We start from the raw sequence: 20,554 nt of genomic DNA on the forward strand, positions 1-20,554 counted from the left end.
TTATCGATGTGGCAAAAGGAATTGAAACAAAAAAACCCTAATCCCCTAATTTCCCCATTTTTCTTCATTCATAGCTTCTTCTTCATCTTCTCCAAAAAACATCTCTCAACAACCATCTCACTCATAGAGCATCGATTTGCTCCTTGCAGCAATCGTCTTCCCCAGAAAGCACCTCAAAACTTCGCTCCTCTAACCATACCCTGCTTCTTCATATGAAGGTATGGTTCTAGGAGTTAGATGTTCATTTCTCTTCCCCCTTAAAATTTTCTTCACATTAAATTTTCCTTCAATTTCTATTCAATGTCAGGACCTAACATAAGATTCTTCCCAAATTGTTGTTGGGTAACTTAGAAATTGTCCCATCTGTGTGCCCTGAAGACTGTTTTGGTTGAACATTCTTGCAAGATGACGAATGAAAACAAGATGTCAAAGTGAGTTGCTAATAGATTAGTTGATAAGATGAGAAGAAACCCTAAGATGAAGCTTGTGCAGATCATGCAGAAAGTGCATGACAAATACACAATCGACATTAGCAAAACTGTGGTATCAAGAGTGAGGAAGAAAGTATTGGAGATAGTTTATGGGAGTTATATAGAACAATATAAAAGGCTAAATGATTTTTATATAGTAAAAGAAGAAGATTTGAGTAGTTTATGCCTGATTGTTTCAAATGGGAGGCATATGATCAATGTTATGCATTTATAATATAGGCCACAAAAGTACTAGAGAGATGGCCAAAAACACATCATGATGAAATCTTGCCCCTTACAATGCAAAAAGTTATGGGAAGGCCTAAAAAAAAGAGGAGAAGAGAAGCTGGTGAACCACAACATGGAATAGCATCCAAGGCTGGCATAAACATGAGGTGAAGCAAGTGTGGTGGTGATAAACACAATGCAAAGACTTATAATGCTGTAATTGTAGTGGCTCTTGAAAATGTGAGACCTAGGGCAGGTATTAGATCAGTTGGAGTAGTTGAAGGCAGTGTAAGGCCTAAAGAAGAAGTTAGACCAGTTGGAGTAGTTGGAGGTAGTATGAGGCGTAGGACATAAGTTAAACCAATTAGACCACTTTTAAGGATAGCTACAAAATAGTGGATACCATTTGACACTAATAGTGGTGTCATGACATTTGGATACTATGTGAGGCCTTCTGGAAGGACTAATAGACCAACTATTGTGCCAAAATGCTCAGTATTTAGACCTCAACGAGCCCCATCACTTACAACGTAAATGTTCCATAGATTGTAGTTGTATATGTTCTTCAAGTACCAAGTTATATAGAAAGAATGAATTCCTCCACTATACAACAGGTATAAGATTTACGCATTTTTATTAACTTTAATTTTCATCAAAACTTGCCTAATATGTTTGTTACAAACTTTATTGTTGCATATGAGAAGGGCAATGTTGGAGGATCGTTATTAGGATCTACAATGGGCATTGGTAAGCAAGAGTCCGTGAACAAATGAAAAAGGGAAAAGATCATTCACATATAAAAAAGAGAAAAGATTCATGCATTAACACACTTTTCATTCAAAAAAGAACATCCCTAATGTTATAATGGTATGACTAAGAATTGAAAAAGCATGGTCAAGAAAAATCACAACTTGGTTGGCATTGCAAGCAATGATGGACTTATTTCGGTTTAGCAACATATTGTAAATGATGGATTTATTTCGGTGTAACAACATGTTGTAGAAGTCATAAAGACATTACTCATTTCTTAACTTTGTCACTCCATTTGAATTGCAATTTTCAGAAAATGGCTCTTATGGAATTGATCTCCTTCCTTGCGCTATTGTCAGTAAAATGTTTGGTAGCTATTGTCAGTTTTAAATGTTACTTTTAGTCATGCTCGAAAGAACAATAATTCTGTTTTTGTTTAGGTTATATTGACATGCTACTACAGTATATATTGCTTTGGATTTGGTCTAGTTTTACCCACATTTGGTTACCGATCTAAGACACCCACCCACTCTTAATGTTTTGGCAATCGTCTTTTATTTAGATTTGCTTCTATTAACATTTCTCATTTTTTTCACTTATACTTTTGTATTTTCATCAATGGTTCTATACTTGTTAGGAATATATTATTATAAAAATTAACATCCTAATTTGAATTGTATTCCTTGTCCATGATAGGTATGCATGTTTAACTACCTGTTATGTCTAATGTTCATGTATATGTTTGTCAAAACAACCTACAAGCTACAGACAAAGAGGTTAGCATTAGAATTCGTGTATGCTATAATTCATACTTCTCTCTTGGTTTCGCATTTCATCATATACCAGCTATTTATTTAACATTTATCGGTTTGTTTGATTTATTTTCATGTTGAAATGGTGAGTCTACTTAGAGGATTTGTTTCAAACTATATTACCCTTTATCAACTAGATCTATCACAATGTGTGGAGAGGAAATGCATTTCATTTCAATGTAAATGTTCAACACCATTACTTCATTTTTCTATTGAAATAGCCCGCTCCATGCGTCGAGATGTAAACTTCAACATGGAGCGGAATTGTAACAATATAAAAGGAACACAAACAAGTAATGTGATTGGAACAATAATTTCTAATTGGTTAGCAAATATAACAAACAACCAACACAAATGTCGTCATCATGGCTACAATTGATAAGAAGTGGGTAGAAATGTTGACAATCAACTTCCTGAGATGGATTTAATTGCAAGCGTACAAATCGCACAAGTAATAAAGAGATGAGTAAATTATCGTTCCTACGAGGATATGTTGACAATTAAAATCAATGTCAAACAAGCAATAACTATGTAAATTGGGTGAAAAGGATGAGTGGTTGGTTTGTTTTTAACTAAACTAAAACAAAGAACAAAAGAGCAATTCAGTAAACACAAATGTAATCAAAGATGAGAAGCACTAAGGTACTTAATTTCACCTCACGTATCCAATTCAACTCCCTTGTGAACCCTCTTCTTCTCCAAGCTCCAATGGTGGCCTCAAAGGTAGAGAATGAATCTCAGCTCCAAGAACACCCACAAAACGCTATTTTATGCCCTTTTATACTTCTCCAGACTCTTATGTCGTTTCCCAAACAATTTGAGGTCGTTTTGGCTCAAAAACACGTGAATTCAGAACTTTTTGGTGAAACTGCACGTGCTGTGAATAGCAACTCCGATCGATCGGAAATGCATTCTATCTCCATGAATTCAAGGTTTTTTTGGCAGGTCCGATCGATCGGGAATGTCTCTGATCGATCGAAAATTGCTTCTTTCTTCTTTCTTCATTTTTCACTCTTTTCCTCCCTTTCTTGTCTTGGCACCTTGTCGCAACCGGGGTCACGACGCGGATCGGCGTTGGAGGAGAAAAAATGTTTAGAGTCGCCACCAATTGATTTAAGGCGCAATTGGACACCGTAAAGACCTGCGAACCAGAGAAAAGGGTACGGGGATCGATTGAGTGTGGGGAAGGTGTTAGGCGCCCCACAACTCCCGTTTGAAAACGGTTACCCTAATTAATTTCATGGCTATCTTATGGATACTTGCTATTTGCAAGATATAATTGTTAAAGTTTGAATTATTACTTTCAACACACTTATCAACTTATGATAGTGTTTATTTGGAGACACACTACCAATTTTTGATAGATTTAATTTAAAACACCAACTTATGGTGTTAATGATAAAATGTCCTACCAACTTTTGGTAGGTTTAATTTTAAACACCAACTTATGGTGTTAATGATAAAATGTCCTACCAACTTTTGGTAGGTTTAATTTTATATACCAACTTATGGTTTATTTAATAAAATGCCCTACCAACTTTTAGTAGGTTTAATTTTAAATACCAACTTGTAGTACCCGGTTTTCGTCCGGCCAAAAAAATACAAAATACAAAAATAATAATAATAAAAACAAATATATTAAAAATATATATATATCATAAAAAAAATATAAAAAAAATATAAAAAAGAAGGAAAAGATAAAGTGGCCGAAAGTAGGGTAAAAAAAAAAGGAAGTGAAAAAAGAAGGAAAAGATAAAGTGGCCGAAAGTAGGGTAAAAAAAAAGGAAGTGAAAAAAAGAAGGAAAAGATAAAGTGGCCGAAAGTAGGGTAAAAAAAAAAGGGAAGTGAAAAAGGGAAGTGAAAAGGGGAAGGAAAAGATAAAGTGGCCGAAAGTAGGGTAAAAAAAAAGGGAAGTGAAAAGGGGAAGGAAAAGAGAAAGAAAAAGAATAAGAAGAGGGGGAGAGAGAGGAAACAAAAACAAAAAAAAAAAAGAGGAAGAGAGGAGGCGTGAGAGAGAGGAAGAAAAAAAGGAGAGGCTTTGGCTTTTGGTGAAGAAAAACAAAAAAAGAAGAGAGGAAGAGAGGAAGAGAGGGGAGAGGAAGAAGAGAAGAAGAGAAGGAGAGAAGGAGAGAAGGGGAAAACCGATTCTTTGGATTTTTTGGTAGAAGCTTCATACCCCTCATATCTTTCACTCAAGTATTGCTCTATTTACACTTGATTTCAATGTTTGATTCATTTTTAGCATCCTCGGATGTTGACTAAGAATAGACATGGTGTTTCTTGCATTCACCTTGGACATATGTGATGCTTGGGAGTGTTTTCGATACTAATATGTTGAGCCCTTTCTCTTTGCATTTTTTTTCTTCTATTTCTTGTTGGAAAAAGAGGGAGAGACCATATTTGGATTTGATTTTCTTGGTTTGGATACGTGTGAATCTCATAATGTGGTCTTGATTCGATTTAAATCTTGATTTACATTTGAGTATTCTATTTTTCCCTCTCTTTATGTTTGTTTTGTTGGACGAGGCTCGGGCTTGGATATTATTTGGACGAGTTGATGGAGGCTTGAGCAATTTCAAGATTTTGTTTGGTTTATTACAATTTGTGTATATTTGGCCCCCCCATATTGTGTAATTTATCTTATTCATGTCGATTTGTATAATTTCGACATTTATTATTTGGATTATTTGTACAAGTGTGGATTATGAATATATAGGCTTAAAATTGAATATAGGTCATTTCAATTAAAGAAATCATAAGTTGATTTCCTTTATTTGAATTATGAACCTTATTTGATTTCATTTATGAATTTGCCATAAGTTGGCAATAATAGGTTAAATTGATAGATGACACTTTTCCAAATAATCATTTATACCATAAGTTGGTATTTAAAATTAAACCTACCAAAAGTTGGTATGTCATTTTATCATTTATGCCATAAGTTGGTATTTAAAATTAAACCTACTAAAAGTTGGTAGGGCATTTTATTAAATAAACCATAAGTTGGTATCTAAAATTAAACCTACCAAAAGTTGGTAGGACATTTTATCATTAACACCATAAGTTGGTGTTCAAAATTAAACCTACCAAAAGTTGGTAGGACATTTTATCATTAACACCATAAGTTGGTGTTCAAAATTAAACCTACCAAAAGTTGGTAGGACATTTTATCGTTAACACCATAAGTTGGTGTTTTAAAATTAAATCTATCAAAAGTTGGTAGTGTGTCTCCAAATAAAAAAACTATCATAAGTTGATAGTAATATTACAATTTTTTTTAATGCTATCATAAGTTGATAGTATTCTTACAAATCTTTTCCCAAAACTATCATAAGTGGATAGTGTTATTTTAAACCTATTTTCAAATAAAAACTATCATAAATTGATAGTAATATTCCAAGCTTTCTTTTTCAAACACTATCATAAGTTGATAAGTGTGTTGAAAGTAATAATTCAAACTTTAACAATTACACCTTGCAAAGAGCAAGTTTCCATAAGATAGCCATTAGATTAATCCGGGTAACCGTTTTCAAACGGGAGTTGTGGGGTGCCTAACACCTTCCCCACACTCAATCGATCCCCGTACCCTTTTCTCTGGTTCGCAGGTCTTTTCGGTGTCCAATTGCACCTTAAATCAATTGGTGGCGACTCTAAACATTTTTCATCCTCCAACGCCGGTCCGCGTCGTGACCCCGGTTGCGACAACTGGCGACTCTGCTGGGGACATCAGGTTTTTTAAACCTAAGAGGGTCAAGCCCATATGATTAAATTGATTGGCTACGGTTGCTTCTTTTTGTATGATTAATTGTTTGTTTCCTTTATATGTCAGAGATGTTGATTTATTTTGTTGTGGTAAAGTATTTGTCATCTCATTCATTTACACTCACTGTAGCCTACCAGCTGGGCTCTACCTTTAGTATTAGAGAGGGTTGACCACTATTCTCGTGAGATTCCGTCTCCGCATGGGTAGTGGAAGATATCCTCACCGGATCGACTTCCCTTAAAAGTTAAGGGAGGAGCTTTTGTCCCAATAGTTGGGATTTTAAAAGCAACATGATCTGGGACCTCGCGGAATAGTTAGATAAACTTACCCAAGCACTTTATAAAGCCCTAGATCCATGTCCGAAACCTCCAGAAGTTTAGGTTACCCAGTGTGATGGCATATTCTATTTTTGTGTGATTTATTCATTTGTCGTTGATGTTTTGTTTTACACATTTTTAATTGTAATTTCCATTATCGGTTTCTTCTCTCATGCATTCACGTAGGCACAGTCATTGCATTTTGTCAAACTAAATAAGTTCATAGTCATGCATGAAAAAAAAAAACAAAAAAAACAAAAAAAACAAAAAAAAACAAAAAAAAAAACAAAAAAAAAAAGAAAAAACACCAATTCACTCATGTCTTTGCCATCCTTATAGTACAAGATTACAGTTGTGAATTGCTAAAACAATGAAAATGAACAACAAAAAAATATAATGGGGCAGTTTGTGAGGGAATTGACTCTTAATTTTCTTGTTGATCAAGTGGGAATGGATCATTCTATGTCTGATTCTGAGGAGGTTTACGTTTTGGCTGTCGATGACAACCTTGTTAATAGGCCAGTCATTGAAAGGTTGCTCAAGATTACTTCCTGTAAAGTAACTGCAGTGGATAGTGGAATAAGAATACTTCAGTTTCTGGGATTAGACGAGGAGAATAATTGTCTTGTTGGGTTTGATAGTCTGAAAGTGGATCTAATTATCACCAATTACTGTATTCCTGGAATGACAAGATACAAGTTGCTGAAGAAAATCAAGGGATCGTCTGCCTTGAGAGAGATTCCAGTGGTAATCATGTCATCTGAGAACGTAGTGACTCGATCAACAGATGCTTGGGAGAAGAAGCAAAGGATTTTATTGTAAAGTCAGTGAAGTTGTCAGATGTGAAGCGCTTGAAAGGTTACATGACCAGAGACGGAAACCAAGAGAGATGCATCAACAACAAGAGAAAGCTTCCGGAGACTTGTGATCTATGTTTATTACCACCATCACCATCAGAGCCATGTTCTCCACCACCGTTGGAATCTCTTATCAGACAGCTTAAAAGGTCCTGCTTGGATTAAATCCTGATCGTCTGTTATGTACCCTGCCTCACTGTGCAAATATTCGTAATTTCTCGGGGAGTGTGAAAGTTTTTTTATTATTATTCTATTTTATTTTTATCTAGTTGAAAAAAAAAAAGAGAAAAGAGTTGTCCTCAAGCGGGGAAATGAACAGTTGAGTGTGACAGTTTTGTTTTTTTATTATTATCTGGTTGAAAAGAGAAGCAGGAAGAAAAAAAATTTGTCCTCAAGCGGGAAAATAACAGTGGAAGGTGACAGTAAAGTAAGTACTGATGTGACAGGCACCGCGAATGTCTTCGCATATGCAGAGCCATCTTCGTCTTCATCTCCATCTCAATCATTTCTGACAAAAGCGGGTTTTCTCTCTGAGCCATCTTCATCTCCGTCTCCATCTTCATCTCCATTAGTTGTGGTAAAAGTGTGTTTTCTCTCACAAAGATCAAGAGCTATGCCGAGACGCTCACGCACCATCGCTTCAAGATTGCAATCCAGGCTTGCGTTGTTCAACGAAGCTGAAATTATTCCGGAGTGTAGAATTGATGAAACGGTACAGCAAGAAGCAATCAACAAATGGGCGATACGCTGCTTGAGGGAGCATTCCTTGCTGTTTTTAGTAGATCCAGATCCAGAAAATGACTTACTGGTGTATCCTCAGATCGTTCGCTCCTTCTATCACACTCTCATCGAGCTACCACGAAGTGAGCGGACTAGGAATCAACTGGTTTATCAGGTCATTCTAGCTGGTGTGAAAGTTCAATTCACGACAGCAGATCTATGTCGCTGCTTGGGATATCCACCAGTAGATGATAAGCCCATTGGATCTCAACAACCAATCTGTGCGTCAAAGCAGAAAATTGTTGATGATATGTGTGGAGGAAAAAAGAATAGGCTCAGCAACGCTACACGCCGTGCTTATTTGCCTTCGAAGATGTGGTTGCTGGATGATGCTGTCAGGAAAAATCTGTGCCCTATTGGCCATGAGCAAGAACGACGAGGAAAATTCTTGTCAGTCTTATACTCTATGTATAAAGGGCAGTGGTTTGATATTGGGAAGATCTATCTGGCCACGATCTTCAAAGCCAAGGATTTTGTCGAGAAGAAGCCAATAAAGGCGGGGAAGTTATTTTTCCCACGGCTTATCATAAGGTTGCTTTTGTTCAAAGGCATTCGACCTCCTCAGCCTCGAGCATCTTTGGGATATCAAGTCACCTTGCTAGAAAGAAGGACATGGCGTCAGAGCATCAGCCATTTGAAAACAACTGCTACTAGAAAGAAGCAGACCCAAGAAGGTCACTCAGCATCACCACCTGGTGATTCCTCATCAGCAATTGCAGCATCTCCACAATCAGATCGCATGCATGCAGCGATAGCCCGGCTAGAGATGGGGCTACAAACACTAGAAGATGGACAGCAAAGGCTGGAGCACATGTTGGTCGCAGTCATGGACATGATAAGGAAGTCCAAACACTAGAAATTTTGGGGAGTTATGTTTTAAACTCAGTAACTGGACCAATTTGGAATTGCCAAATTCTGTCAGCAGCCTTCAAGAGTAAAATCCATCTGCACTACCATCTGTGGTCCGACTCACGGCCATTGATTGGGTTTTAATAATGAGCATGTCTTTACTTTACTTTGATAAATTTCTCTAGTACAGCTTTTGCATGTTCAATGCTTCCAGTTCTCATGTTTTTGATGCTCTGTTACACTCATCATTCCTACATTTATTTGCCCAATTCCCGTGTTTTTGATGCCTTTGTTACATTCATCATCCCACATTTATTTGCCTTTATTTGTCCATCACTTGCAAATTCCAAATCTTGCAAATTCCATTTTGACAGGATTGAAATTGATGATAATGGAAAGATGAACCGAAGGAACCAGATTTTGGGGCACCCATTAACAATGTCGAATTTGACTTGAACATTGAGGATAAATCTGAGATATAGTCAGAAATGTTGAGACAAGTTTAACCAAAAAGAAAAGGTAATTCAAATGGCTAAGGTTGTTAATTCGGAAGTTGAAGATCAGAAAGAAGAACTTTGAATTGATGCAGCACTGGAAGAAAAGGATAGAAAGAGATTGATAAAGTGGTTGCGTGAACCAAGATGTTTTGCATGATCATATCAGGGTATGCAGAACTTGATAAGAACATAGTGGTCCACAGATTGTCACTAAAGAGTTTATCCTCCATTGAAGTGTATGTGGATGACATGATTGCTAATTCCAAGCAAGAGGAAGATTACATGATTAACCTGGAAAAATTGTTCAAGAGGTTGAGAATGCACTAGTTGAAGTTGAACCCCTCAAAATGCACATTCGGGATAATTTCAATGAAGTTGTTAAGTTTTATTGGTAGCAAAAAAAAAAAAAAAAAAAAATTCCCGCCAGAGTGAAAACCCGAAAGGGTACTCTAGGCAAAATTAGGAATATATAAAAAAAAACCCGCTAGAGTGAAAACCCGCAAGGGCGCTCTAGGCAAAAATTAGGGGCAAAAAAAAAAAAAAAAAAAAAAAAAAAAAAAAAAAACCCTTATGGGCATTTTAGTTTGGGCTGCAAGTTCAAATTTCAGATTGTTTGAAGAAGGATGGTTGGATTACGAGTTTGTTGAATTGATGAGTGGTGCCTGAGTTGGCTGTTAACTTGTCTCACATTGACATAGGTGGGAGTGCAAAATTAATTTCGTAATTGAAGGGTTGGAGAACAGTTAATTGGACATGTACCCAAAACTGGGGCAGATTTTGGGGTGCTCTTGATACCATCAGATATTTTACCTTGCTAAGGTGTTAGTCTGTTACATAGAAGAAGAAGTTTGTTGGCAGAAATGGAAGGTTCAGAGATAGGCTCATACAAGTCAGATTTGATTATTGTTAATTGGGTGCACACCAAAATTGGGGCAATTTTGGTACAATCTTTGAATTATCACATATTTCATCTTGAAGAAGCTCGGTTTGTCCTTTCTGCCTTTGATTTCTCTGCTTTCTTGTACATATTTCATTCTAAAATATTTTATTACCACCTATCCTTTTCAATAAAAATTGTGAGGAAATTCATTTCTTCGGTTTTGTCACTTGTGGCATCTTTTTCCATATCCCAATTCAATTCTCATCTCATACTCCAAAAACAAATTATTATCATTTGCTTTCAATAATTGACAAGCATGGCTGTACTTTTGAATTTATCACTGACAAAGTTTTGACAGGAAATATAATGAGTGCATCAGGACAATACTTTTGATAGGAAGTTGATGGATTTTGGCATCCTAAGCTGGAAAGGATCTGAGTGAAAAGCCTGAAGCTGAAGCAGGTGTTAGCAGGAAAAAAAAGCTCACATTCCTAAGCCGTGCCAAAAAAAAAAAAAAAAAAAAAAAAAAGATTTGAATAAGGAAATTCAGATAAATGGGTAGCTTTGAATTCAGAAGCGTACGAACATGCAAATTTCAGGGAAAATGAATTGATTATGGGAATGCACATTGGAAAAGGAAAAGAGATAGCTCAAGAGCTGGGATCCAGAACGGAAAAAGGCCTTCACTAATCAGATTAGAGAAGATACATTGAAAGCTCAGTGAGTCAGAAAGTCAACCCTGACAGAGAAACAAATTTGGTTTAGCAATTCGTAATTGTACGCTTGTTGGAGGATGGCAAAACCATGAGAAAACATGCATCCATTCATTCATGAGACATTCATAATTGAGCAAAATAGGTCGGTGCATGCATCATCACTGCATAAATAAGAAATTTTCAGCCAAGCCGGGAATGGCTACAATGATCCCGAGCACCTTTTTCACAATAATTAAAAAAAATCAAAAATTAAAAATTTTCAGCCAAGCCGGGAATGGCTACAGTGATCCGGAGCACCTTTTCACCAAAAAAAAATAAAAAATCAAAGATTAAAAAAAAAAACATTTGGCCAAGCCGGGAATGGCTGTAGTGATCTCATGCACTTTCTTTTTGTTGGCCAAGCTGGGAATGGCCATAGTGATCCCATGCACTTCATTTATTGTTGGCCAAGCCGGGAATGGCCTTGTGATCCCGTGCCCCTTTATTTTCTTGCACAAACAGTTGGCCAAGCCGGGAATGGCCTTGTGATCCCGTGCCCCTTTATTTTCTTGCACAAACAGTTGGCCAAGCCGGGAATGGCCTTGTGATCCCGTGCCCCTTTATTTTTTTGCACAAACAGTTGGCCAAGCCGGGAATGGCCTTGTGATCCCGTGCCCTTTATTTTCTTGCACGAACATTGGCCAAGCCGGGAATGGCCACAGTGATCCCGTGCCCCTTTATTTTCTTGCACGAACATTGGCCAAGCCGGGAATGACCTTGTGATCCCGTGCCCCTTATTTTCTTGCACCAACATTGGCCAAGCCGGGAATGGCCTTGTGATCCCGTGCCCCTTTATTTTCTTGCACAAACTTTTTGGCCAAGCCGGGAATGGCCACAATGATCCCGCGCATTTCAGGCCCGTACGAAACGCGGTTGACTACGCCTTTGTTTGCCTTTTATTTCATAAAAGACATACAAAGGGGGGCAGCTGTAGTACCCGGTTTTCGTCCGGCCAAAAAAATACAAAATAAAAAAAATAATAATAATAAAAACAAATATATTAAAAATATATATATATCATAAAAAAAATATAAAAAAAATATATAAAAAAAATATAAAAAAGAAGGAAAAGATAAAGTGGCCGAAAGTAGGGTAAAAAAAAAAGGAAGTGAAAAAAGAAGGAAAAGATAAAGTGGCCGAAAGTAGGGTAAAAAAAAAGGAAGTGAAAAAAAGAAGGAAAAGATAAAGTGGCCGAAAGTAGGGTAAAAAAAAAAGGGAAGTGAAAAAGGGAAGTGAAAAGGGGAAGGAAAAGATAAAGTGGCCGAAAGTAGGGTAAAAAAAAAGGGAAGTGAAAAGGGGAAGGAAAAGAGAAAGAAAAAGAATAAGAAGAGGGGGAGAGAGAGGAAACAAAAACAAAAAAAAAAAAAGAGGAAGAGAGGAGGCGTGAGAGAGAGGAAGAAAAAAAGGAGAGGCTTTGGCTTTTGGTGAAGAAAAACAAAAAAAGAAGAGAGGAAGAGAGGAAGAGAGGGGAGAGGAAGAAGAGAAGAAGAGAAGGAGAGAAGGAGAGAAGGGGAAAACCGATTCTTTGGATTTTTTGGTAGAAGCTTCATACCCCTCATATCTTTCACTCAAGTATTGCTCTATTTACACTTGATTTCAATGTTTGATTCATTTTTAGCATCCTCGGATGTTGACTAAGAATAGACATGGTGTTTCTTGCATTCACCTTGGACATATGTGATGCTTGGGAGTGTTTTCGATACTAATATGTTGAGCCCTTTCTCTTTGCATTTTTTTTCTTCTATTTCTTGTTGGAAAAAGCGGGAGAGACCATATTTGGATTTGATTTTCTTGGTTTGGATACGTGTGAATCTCATAATGTGGTCTTGATTCGATTTAAATCTTGATTTACATTTGAGTATTCTATTTTTCCCTCTCTTTATGTTTGTTTTGTTGGACGAGGCTCGGGCTTGGATATTATTTGGACGAGTTGATGGAGGCTTGAGCAATTTTAAGATTTTGTTTGGTTTATTACAATTTGTGTATATTTGGCCCCCTCATATTGTGTAATTTATCTTATTCATGTCGATTTGTATAATTTCGACATTTATTATTTGGATTATTTGTACAAGTGTGGATTATGAATATATAGGCTTAAAATTGAATATAGGTCATTTCAATTAAAGAAATCATAAGTTGATTTCCTTTATTTGAATTATGAACCTTATTTGATTTCATTTATGAATTTGCCATAAGTTGGCAATAATAGGTTAAATTGATAGATGACACTTTTCCAAATAATCATTTATACCATAAGTTGGTATTTAAAATTAAACCTACCAAAAGTTGGTATGTCATTTTATCATTTATGCCATAAGTTGGTATTTAAAATTAAACCTACTAAAAGTTGGTAGGACATTTTATTAAATAAACCATAAGTTGGTATCTAAAATTAAACCTACCAAAAGTTGGTAGGACATTTTATCATTAACACCATAAGTTGGTGTTCAAAATTAAACCTACCAAAAGTTGGTAGGACATTTTATCATTAACACCATAAGTTGGTGTTCAAAATTAAACCTACCAAAAGTTGGTAGGACATTTTATCGTTAACACCATAAGTTGGTGTTTTAAAATTAAATCTATCAAAAGTTGGTAGTGTGTCTCCAAATAAAAAAACTATCATAAGTTGATAGTAATATTACAATTTTTTTTAATGCTATCATAAGTTGATAGTATTCTTACAAATCTTTTCCCAAAACTATCATAAGTGGATAGTGTTATTTTAAACCTATTTTCAAATAAAAACTATCATAAATTGATAGTAATATTCCAAGCTTTCTTTTTCAAACACTATCATAAGTTGATAAGTGTGTTGAAAGTAATAATTCAAACTTTAACAATTACACCTTGCAAAGAGCAAGTTTCCATAAGATAGCCATTAGATTAATCCGGGTAACCGTTTTCAAACGGGAGTTGTGGGGTGCCTAACACCTTCCCCACACTCAATCGATCCCCGTACCCTTTTCTCTGGTTCGCAGGTCTTTTCGGTGTCCAATTGCACCTTAAATCAATTGGTGGCGACTCTAAACATTTTTCATCCTCCAACGCGGTCCGCGTCGTGACCCCGGTTGCGACACAACTTATGGCATAAATGATAAAATGACCTACCAACTTTTGGTAGGTTTAATTTTAAATACCAACTTATGGTATAAATGATTATTTGGAAAAGTGTCATCTATCAATTTAACCTATTATTGCCAACTTATGGCAAATTCATAAATGAAATCAAATAAGGTTCATAATTCAAATAAAGGAAATCAACTTATGATTTCTTTAATTGAAATGACCTATATTCAACTTTAAGCCTATATATTCATAATTCACACTTGTACAAATAATCCAAATAATAAATGTCGAAATTATACAAATCGACATGAATAAGATAAATTACACAATATGGGGGGCCAAATATACACAAATTGCAATAAACCAAACAAAATCTTGAAATTGCTCAAGCCTCCATCAACTCGTCCAAATAATATCCAAACCCGAGCCTCGTCCAACAAAACAAACATAAAGAGAGGGAAAAATAGAATACTCAAATGTAAATCAAGATTTAAATCGAGTCAAGACCACATTATGAGATTCACACGTATCCAAACCAAGAAAATCAAATCCAAATATGGTCTCTCCCGCTTTTTCCAACAAGAAATAGAAGAAAAAAAATGCAAAGGGAAGGGGTTCAACATATTAGTATCGAAAACACTCCCAAGCATCACATATGTCTAAGGTGAATGCAAGAAACACCATGTCTATTCTTAGTCAACATCCGAGGATGCTAAAAATGAATCAAACATTGAAATCAAGTGTAAATAGAGCAATACTTGAGTGAAAGATATGAGGGGTATGAAGCTTCTACCAAAAAAATCCAAAGAATCGGTTTTCCCCCTCTCTCCTTCTCTCCTTCTCTCCTTCTCTTCTCCCCTCTCTTCCTCTCCCCTCTCTTCCTCTCTTCCTCTCTTCTTTTTTTGTTTTTCTTCACCCAAAAGCCAAAATCTCCTTCTTTCTTCCTCTCTCTCACGCCTCCTCTCTTCCTCTCTTCTTTTTTTTTGTTTTGTTTCCTCTCCCCAAAACCAAAGTCTCTTCTCCCCTCTTCTTATTCTTTTTCTTTCCCCAATTTGTGCCACATTTCTCTCTTTGTCTCCTTCTTTTTATTCTTTTTCTTTCCCCAATTTGTGCCACATTTCTCTCTTTGTCTCTTTCTTTTCATTCTTTTTCTTTCCCCAATTTGTGCCACATTTCTCTCTTTGTCTCCTTCTTTTTATTCTTTTTCTTTCCCCAATTTGTGCCACATTTCTCTCTTTGTCTCCTTCTTTTTATTCTTTTTCTTTCCCCAATTTGTGCCACATTTCTCTCTTTGTCTCCTTCTTTTTATTCTTGGCTTTTTCTTTCTTATTTTTTACTTTTCCATTCTTCTAGCAAAAATCATAAAAAGATGTGACATTTTTTAAAACAATTCTCTTATTTTTAGATATTTTCTAAGATTTGATCTTATTGGGTCAAGATTTGAGTATTTAAGGATCCAAGAAATGGATTATGAATATCTATGGGCTTATAGGTCAAAGAAATGAGATTTTGCATTTTTTTGTGTTCTTTTTTCTATTTTTTCTTTTTCGGATCGGACGAAATCCGGTTACTACACACCTACAATATGCAAATATAGCTTTCTTAGGCAATATCAACTCTTAATCAACTAAAAATGGGATGAACTTATGTGTAAAAGATGCATAAATGTATGTATATATTTGACACATCAAACACCCCCACACTTAACCTTAGCTCGTCCTCGAGCAAATTGAGAATGAATAAAAGAAGGAAAGAGTATTTTCTGTTAAGCTCAAATGAAAACTAAAATAACTAAGACCAACTCTAAATAAGAAACTAATCTATGTCACTTTCGTAGGGCTCACGATGACACTTAGCATGTGTCATAAGCCTTTAAACCCCTAGGTGTCCCTAGTAGGAGGAGTTGTGTCTCCTGAGGGTTTACAAGAATGATACCTAAAAACATTAAACAACTTCAATGCAAAAATTCATGTCATCAACAAAAGTCTAAAATGAACTCACAATTGCAACCCTATCCACTCTAACAAACCAAGCATTAGGGCATTCAAACCAATAAAAGCATTCCTTCAAGAATCTTTTCTCATCCATTTGCTTAAAATTTCAAGAATTAATGCACATAATGGATTTCACTTGATATTTGGCTTCAAAGTGACATAAACAAATGTCATGTAGTTTTTCAAGAACAATAAGAATCAAAGAGCAAAATACAATGAGCATTTATTCAAACTTCATTCTTATTCACATTCTTCTTGTCTTTTTCTTTTTCCCTTTCTTTTCAAAGGTGACTTGTGCAATGCTCAACCTCCTTAAGCTTTCTAAATGACCCATGTAACGAGCGTTCGACCAATGTCTCCCAATCCAGTTGGTTTGGGGCACTAGGTGTTAAGACACCACAATGAATCTAATTACCTGAATCAAAAAGGCTACGAGGTTAAACTAGTCATCAAGGTACTCTAACATTCATTTCCTACCTTTTTACGCGAAACTCATTGCTTGCTAGGCAAGAGGCCTGCCTATTCAGCGGAAAACTTATGAAAGAAACCATTTATTTATAAACACAAAACAAAATTTCTATATATATTTTTTTCTTTTTTTTTTCATTGCTCAAGTAGTGCTACTTAGAATCAAATTGATCTCAAACAACCACAAATGCCAAAGTCAAGTCATATTTCATACCCCACAATCAAGTGTTCCATATCACAAAAACACAATGGACAAAACAATTTTCAAGATAGGAAAACTCAATTGGAAAGAATGTCCATAGCAAGATCCATCAATGCTCCAAAGATCACAAAATTCATCCAAATATACTTAGGAATGACATGGCATAAGACATTTGAAGTCAAATTTTTTTATTTTTTTATTTCAAGCAAAAACTAGAAAAACCTAAATTCTCACCCCCATACTTAAAATATGCAATGTCCTCAATGCATGAAATAGGTGAAAATAGAAATAAAAAGATAGAGATAGAACAAAAAAACCTGGGTTGCCTCCCACAAACTCTTGGTTTAAAGTCGTCAGCCCGACTTCCCTTTGTGAATTCAATCGGGATCCTTGAGGGTTGTGGTGTAGACTCCCCTTGATGGCTTCTTGAGATTGACATTTGATTTCTTAGGTGCCATGCAAGGAGCACAAGCCTTCATCACCACCTTTTCCTTAGGAAATACATTTTTCTTCATTTTCTTGGTCTTCTTCTTCTTCTTTTTCTTGCTCTTCTTTTTCTTCTCCTTGAGATCTTCAACTTGAGACTTTTGAACTTCAATTTCAGTTTGGGAGGCTGCCTTGGGAACTTCATATTCAACTTTTCAATCTTGGCATAGGAAAACTTCCACCGGAATATATGGAGCTTCATTCTCAAGAGTGTCGGGGATGACCATGTCAATGTGCTCCACTTGGAGACATTGTTGAGAAATCTCTTCTTGCCTCCTAGTTCCAAACACTTTAAAAGTGATTTGGTCACCTCCCGCACCTCTCAAAGTAAGCTTCCATTTTTCAACATCTATCAAAGCTCTCTCGGTGCTCAAAAATGGTCTTCCCAAGATTATGGGAGTAGTAGGGTTGGCCTCCATATCCAAAATGAGAAAGTCAATGGGGACCATGAGCTTACACCCTTCACTAACACATTCTCCACTATGCCAGGAGGGTACTTTATAGATCTATGTATCCGCCATTTGCAAAGATACCGTGGTTGGACTAATCTCCTTCATCACAATTTGCTTTGCAACCGAAAATGGCATCAAATTTATGCTAGCTCCAAGATCACACAAGGATCTCTCAATCAAGGTGTTTCCAATAGTGCACGGGATTGTGAAACTTCCCGGATCATCTTGCTTAATTGGGAGCTTCCTTTGCATAATGGCACTACATTCTTCGGTTAATTGTATCTTTTCATGCTCCTTCAATCTCCGCTTCTTGGATAAGATCTCCTTCATGAACTTGGCATAGCTAGGAATTTGCTCTAAAGTTTCGGCAAAGGGGATGTTCACTTAAAGCTTTTTGAATACCTTCAAGAACTTAGAGAATTGATCATCATTTTTCTTGTTACTCTTTAACCTTTGAGGAAATGAAATTGGAGGCACATAAGCCTTGATTGGTGGTGCAGGAAGAGAACTATTGGGCCAATCGCGCTAAACTGCATATCATGGCTACGCATCTTTCACTTTCACAGGAACTGGAACATGTCGATTGATCGGTTAGGGCTCCGATTGATCGGAATTAGCCTCGGGACATTTTTCAGATTGGGTCTCCCCTATTTTACTGCACTCCTCCTTCTACTGCAAAATTTTCACCTTTCCGACATCTAAATCAGAAGCATTTTTAACCACCTTACCAGTCTGGAGAGTGATTGCCATGCATTGCTCCTTATCCTTCCCTTTTGGATTCACCTCCGATTGATCGGAATTAGCCTCGGGACATTTTTCAGATTGGGTCTCCCCTATTTTACTACACTTCTCCTCCTACTGCAAAATTTTTGCCTTTTCGGCATCTAGATCAGAAGCATTTTTAACCACCTTACCAGTCCGGAGAGTGATTGCCATGCATTGCTCCTTATTCGTCCCTTTGGGATTCACCTCCGATTGGCTTGGCAATGTACCTCTTTCTCTGTATGACAAAGTGTTAGCTATTTGCCCCATTTGTACCCCAAGATTCCGGATGGAAGCTACATAATTTTGCATCAAATTTGCTTGAGCTTGTAGAGTGGCATCGGTTTTGCTCATGTATTGATCCGTCCTTGTCATAAATTGGGAGGTATGAGTTGTAAGTGTATCTAGGCCTCCTACTAGCTATGAGCACATCTCATCAATATCTCTCTTCTTCTCTTGGGGTTGCACTAGATGTTGAGGATTTTACACATTTTGAGTATTGCTCCAAGAGAAGTTGGGGTGATTCCTAAATCCTGGATTGTAGAAGTTGGAATAAAGATCATTTCGGGGTTGATTGAAATTACCTCTACCAATGGCATTCACTTGCTCACCAGAGTTAGAAGAAGAAGCAATAAGACACTCCCCCGTAGGATGACGTCCACAACAATAATCACAAGACATATGGGAAGGTGTGCTTTGCATAGCATGCACTCCTTGAGCTTGATTTTGCGTCAATGCATCAACCTTCTTCGCCATGATAATCATGGTAGACATAATTTCATCATCTCTACAACTTCCCCCTTGCTTTGGATTCCCCCTCACCGAGGACCAAGAGTTAGTGGTCTTGGCCACTTTATCAAGTAATTCCCGAGTCTCCTCTTGATTTTTTATCATAAAAGAACCTCCCTTGGCTACATCAATAGTTTCCTTTGTATTCATACTCAAAGCATTATAAAGGGCTTGATATATGATCGTATTATATTTTACATATTTTGTATACCTCAATTTACACTTATTTTTGTCTCTATTTATGGGAATGGACATGAATATTGCATAATTTATCTTTGGTTTGGTTTGTAGGTTAATTTGCACAAAATGGTGAAAAAAAAAGTATTTCTTGGACCTATGATTTAAGCCCAACGGAGAAGCCCACAAATTCAAGGATTATTTCAAGTCCAATCCTAATCAAACAAGAAAAGAGGGCATTGTAAGGTTTCCTAAAAAGAAGAATAAGAAGAAAATCAAAAGAAGTCAAATTAAGCAAGGAAAGGACAGAGGAAGGACTTTTGTTGTTCAACTCAAAGAGACTTCTTGGGCAAGCAAATTAAGCAAGGAAAGTGAATCTTTTGAAGAGTGAAAGAAGTGGGCCACCTCTTGACAATAGGAAGAAAGAAACGTGAGACACGGCAAAAAAGGAAGTTTTGGTGTGAAGGACTTTGAAGGAAATATTTCGGCAAGAAAGAAGGAAACAAAGAGACCGAGTCATACAAGGAATTGGACTTGAAATTTGGCATTAATTGAAGAAAGCTTTTGTCACTATAAAAGGGAGTCCTCTAGCACAATAGAAAACACGAATTGGAGAGCCACATTCTCTAGCTTTTGTTCTTGTTCTTGTCTCTAGCTTTTCTCTTTGTTCTTGTTCTTGATTCATGGCGTTCCCATATTTAGTTTCCTTGTGTTCTTATAACATGAGTAGCTAAACCTCTTTGCTAGGGCTTGATGTAGCCTAGTATGATTATTGCAAGTACTTGAATTAATTGAATGCATAATTTTGGTTCATGATTCTTGTCTTTAATTTCTATGCTTATAATCTATTGTTTGTTTGGTTGATTGGCCACCAATTGAATGCTCAATTAGATTCATTTAGCTAGGACTAAGGAACGAACCGAATTCACGTGTCTTAGTGGAACTGAAATTAAGGAAATCAATTGTCGACTGCCATGAACAAGGTTTAGGGGATTGATTGGTTGTTATAGTTCTTTAGATCGTAATGAGTTGTTAGCCTTGGGTTAAAAACTGCGAACCGAACAGAATTAATCCATTGTTAGTAATATTTGTTGGCACCGCGAACGAACGAACCAACATATTTAAGAAAGAATCAACCCTTGAATCCGAACCATGATTGTGTGTTTGTTAATTGAATGCTTGTGATAGGATTACTAG

The sequence above is a fragment of the Tripterygium wilfordii genome, chromosome 1 (genome assembly GCF_013401445.1).
Source record: "Tripterygium wilfordii isolate XIE 37 chromosome 1, ASM1340144v1, whole genome shotgun sequence".
Lineage (NCBI taxonomy): Eukaryota > Viridiplantae > Streptophyta > Magnoliopsida > Celastrales > Celastraceae > Tripterygium > Tripterygium wilfordii.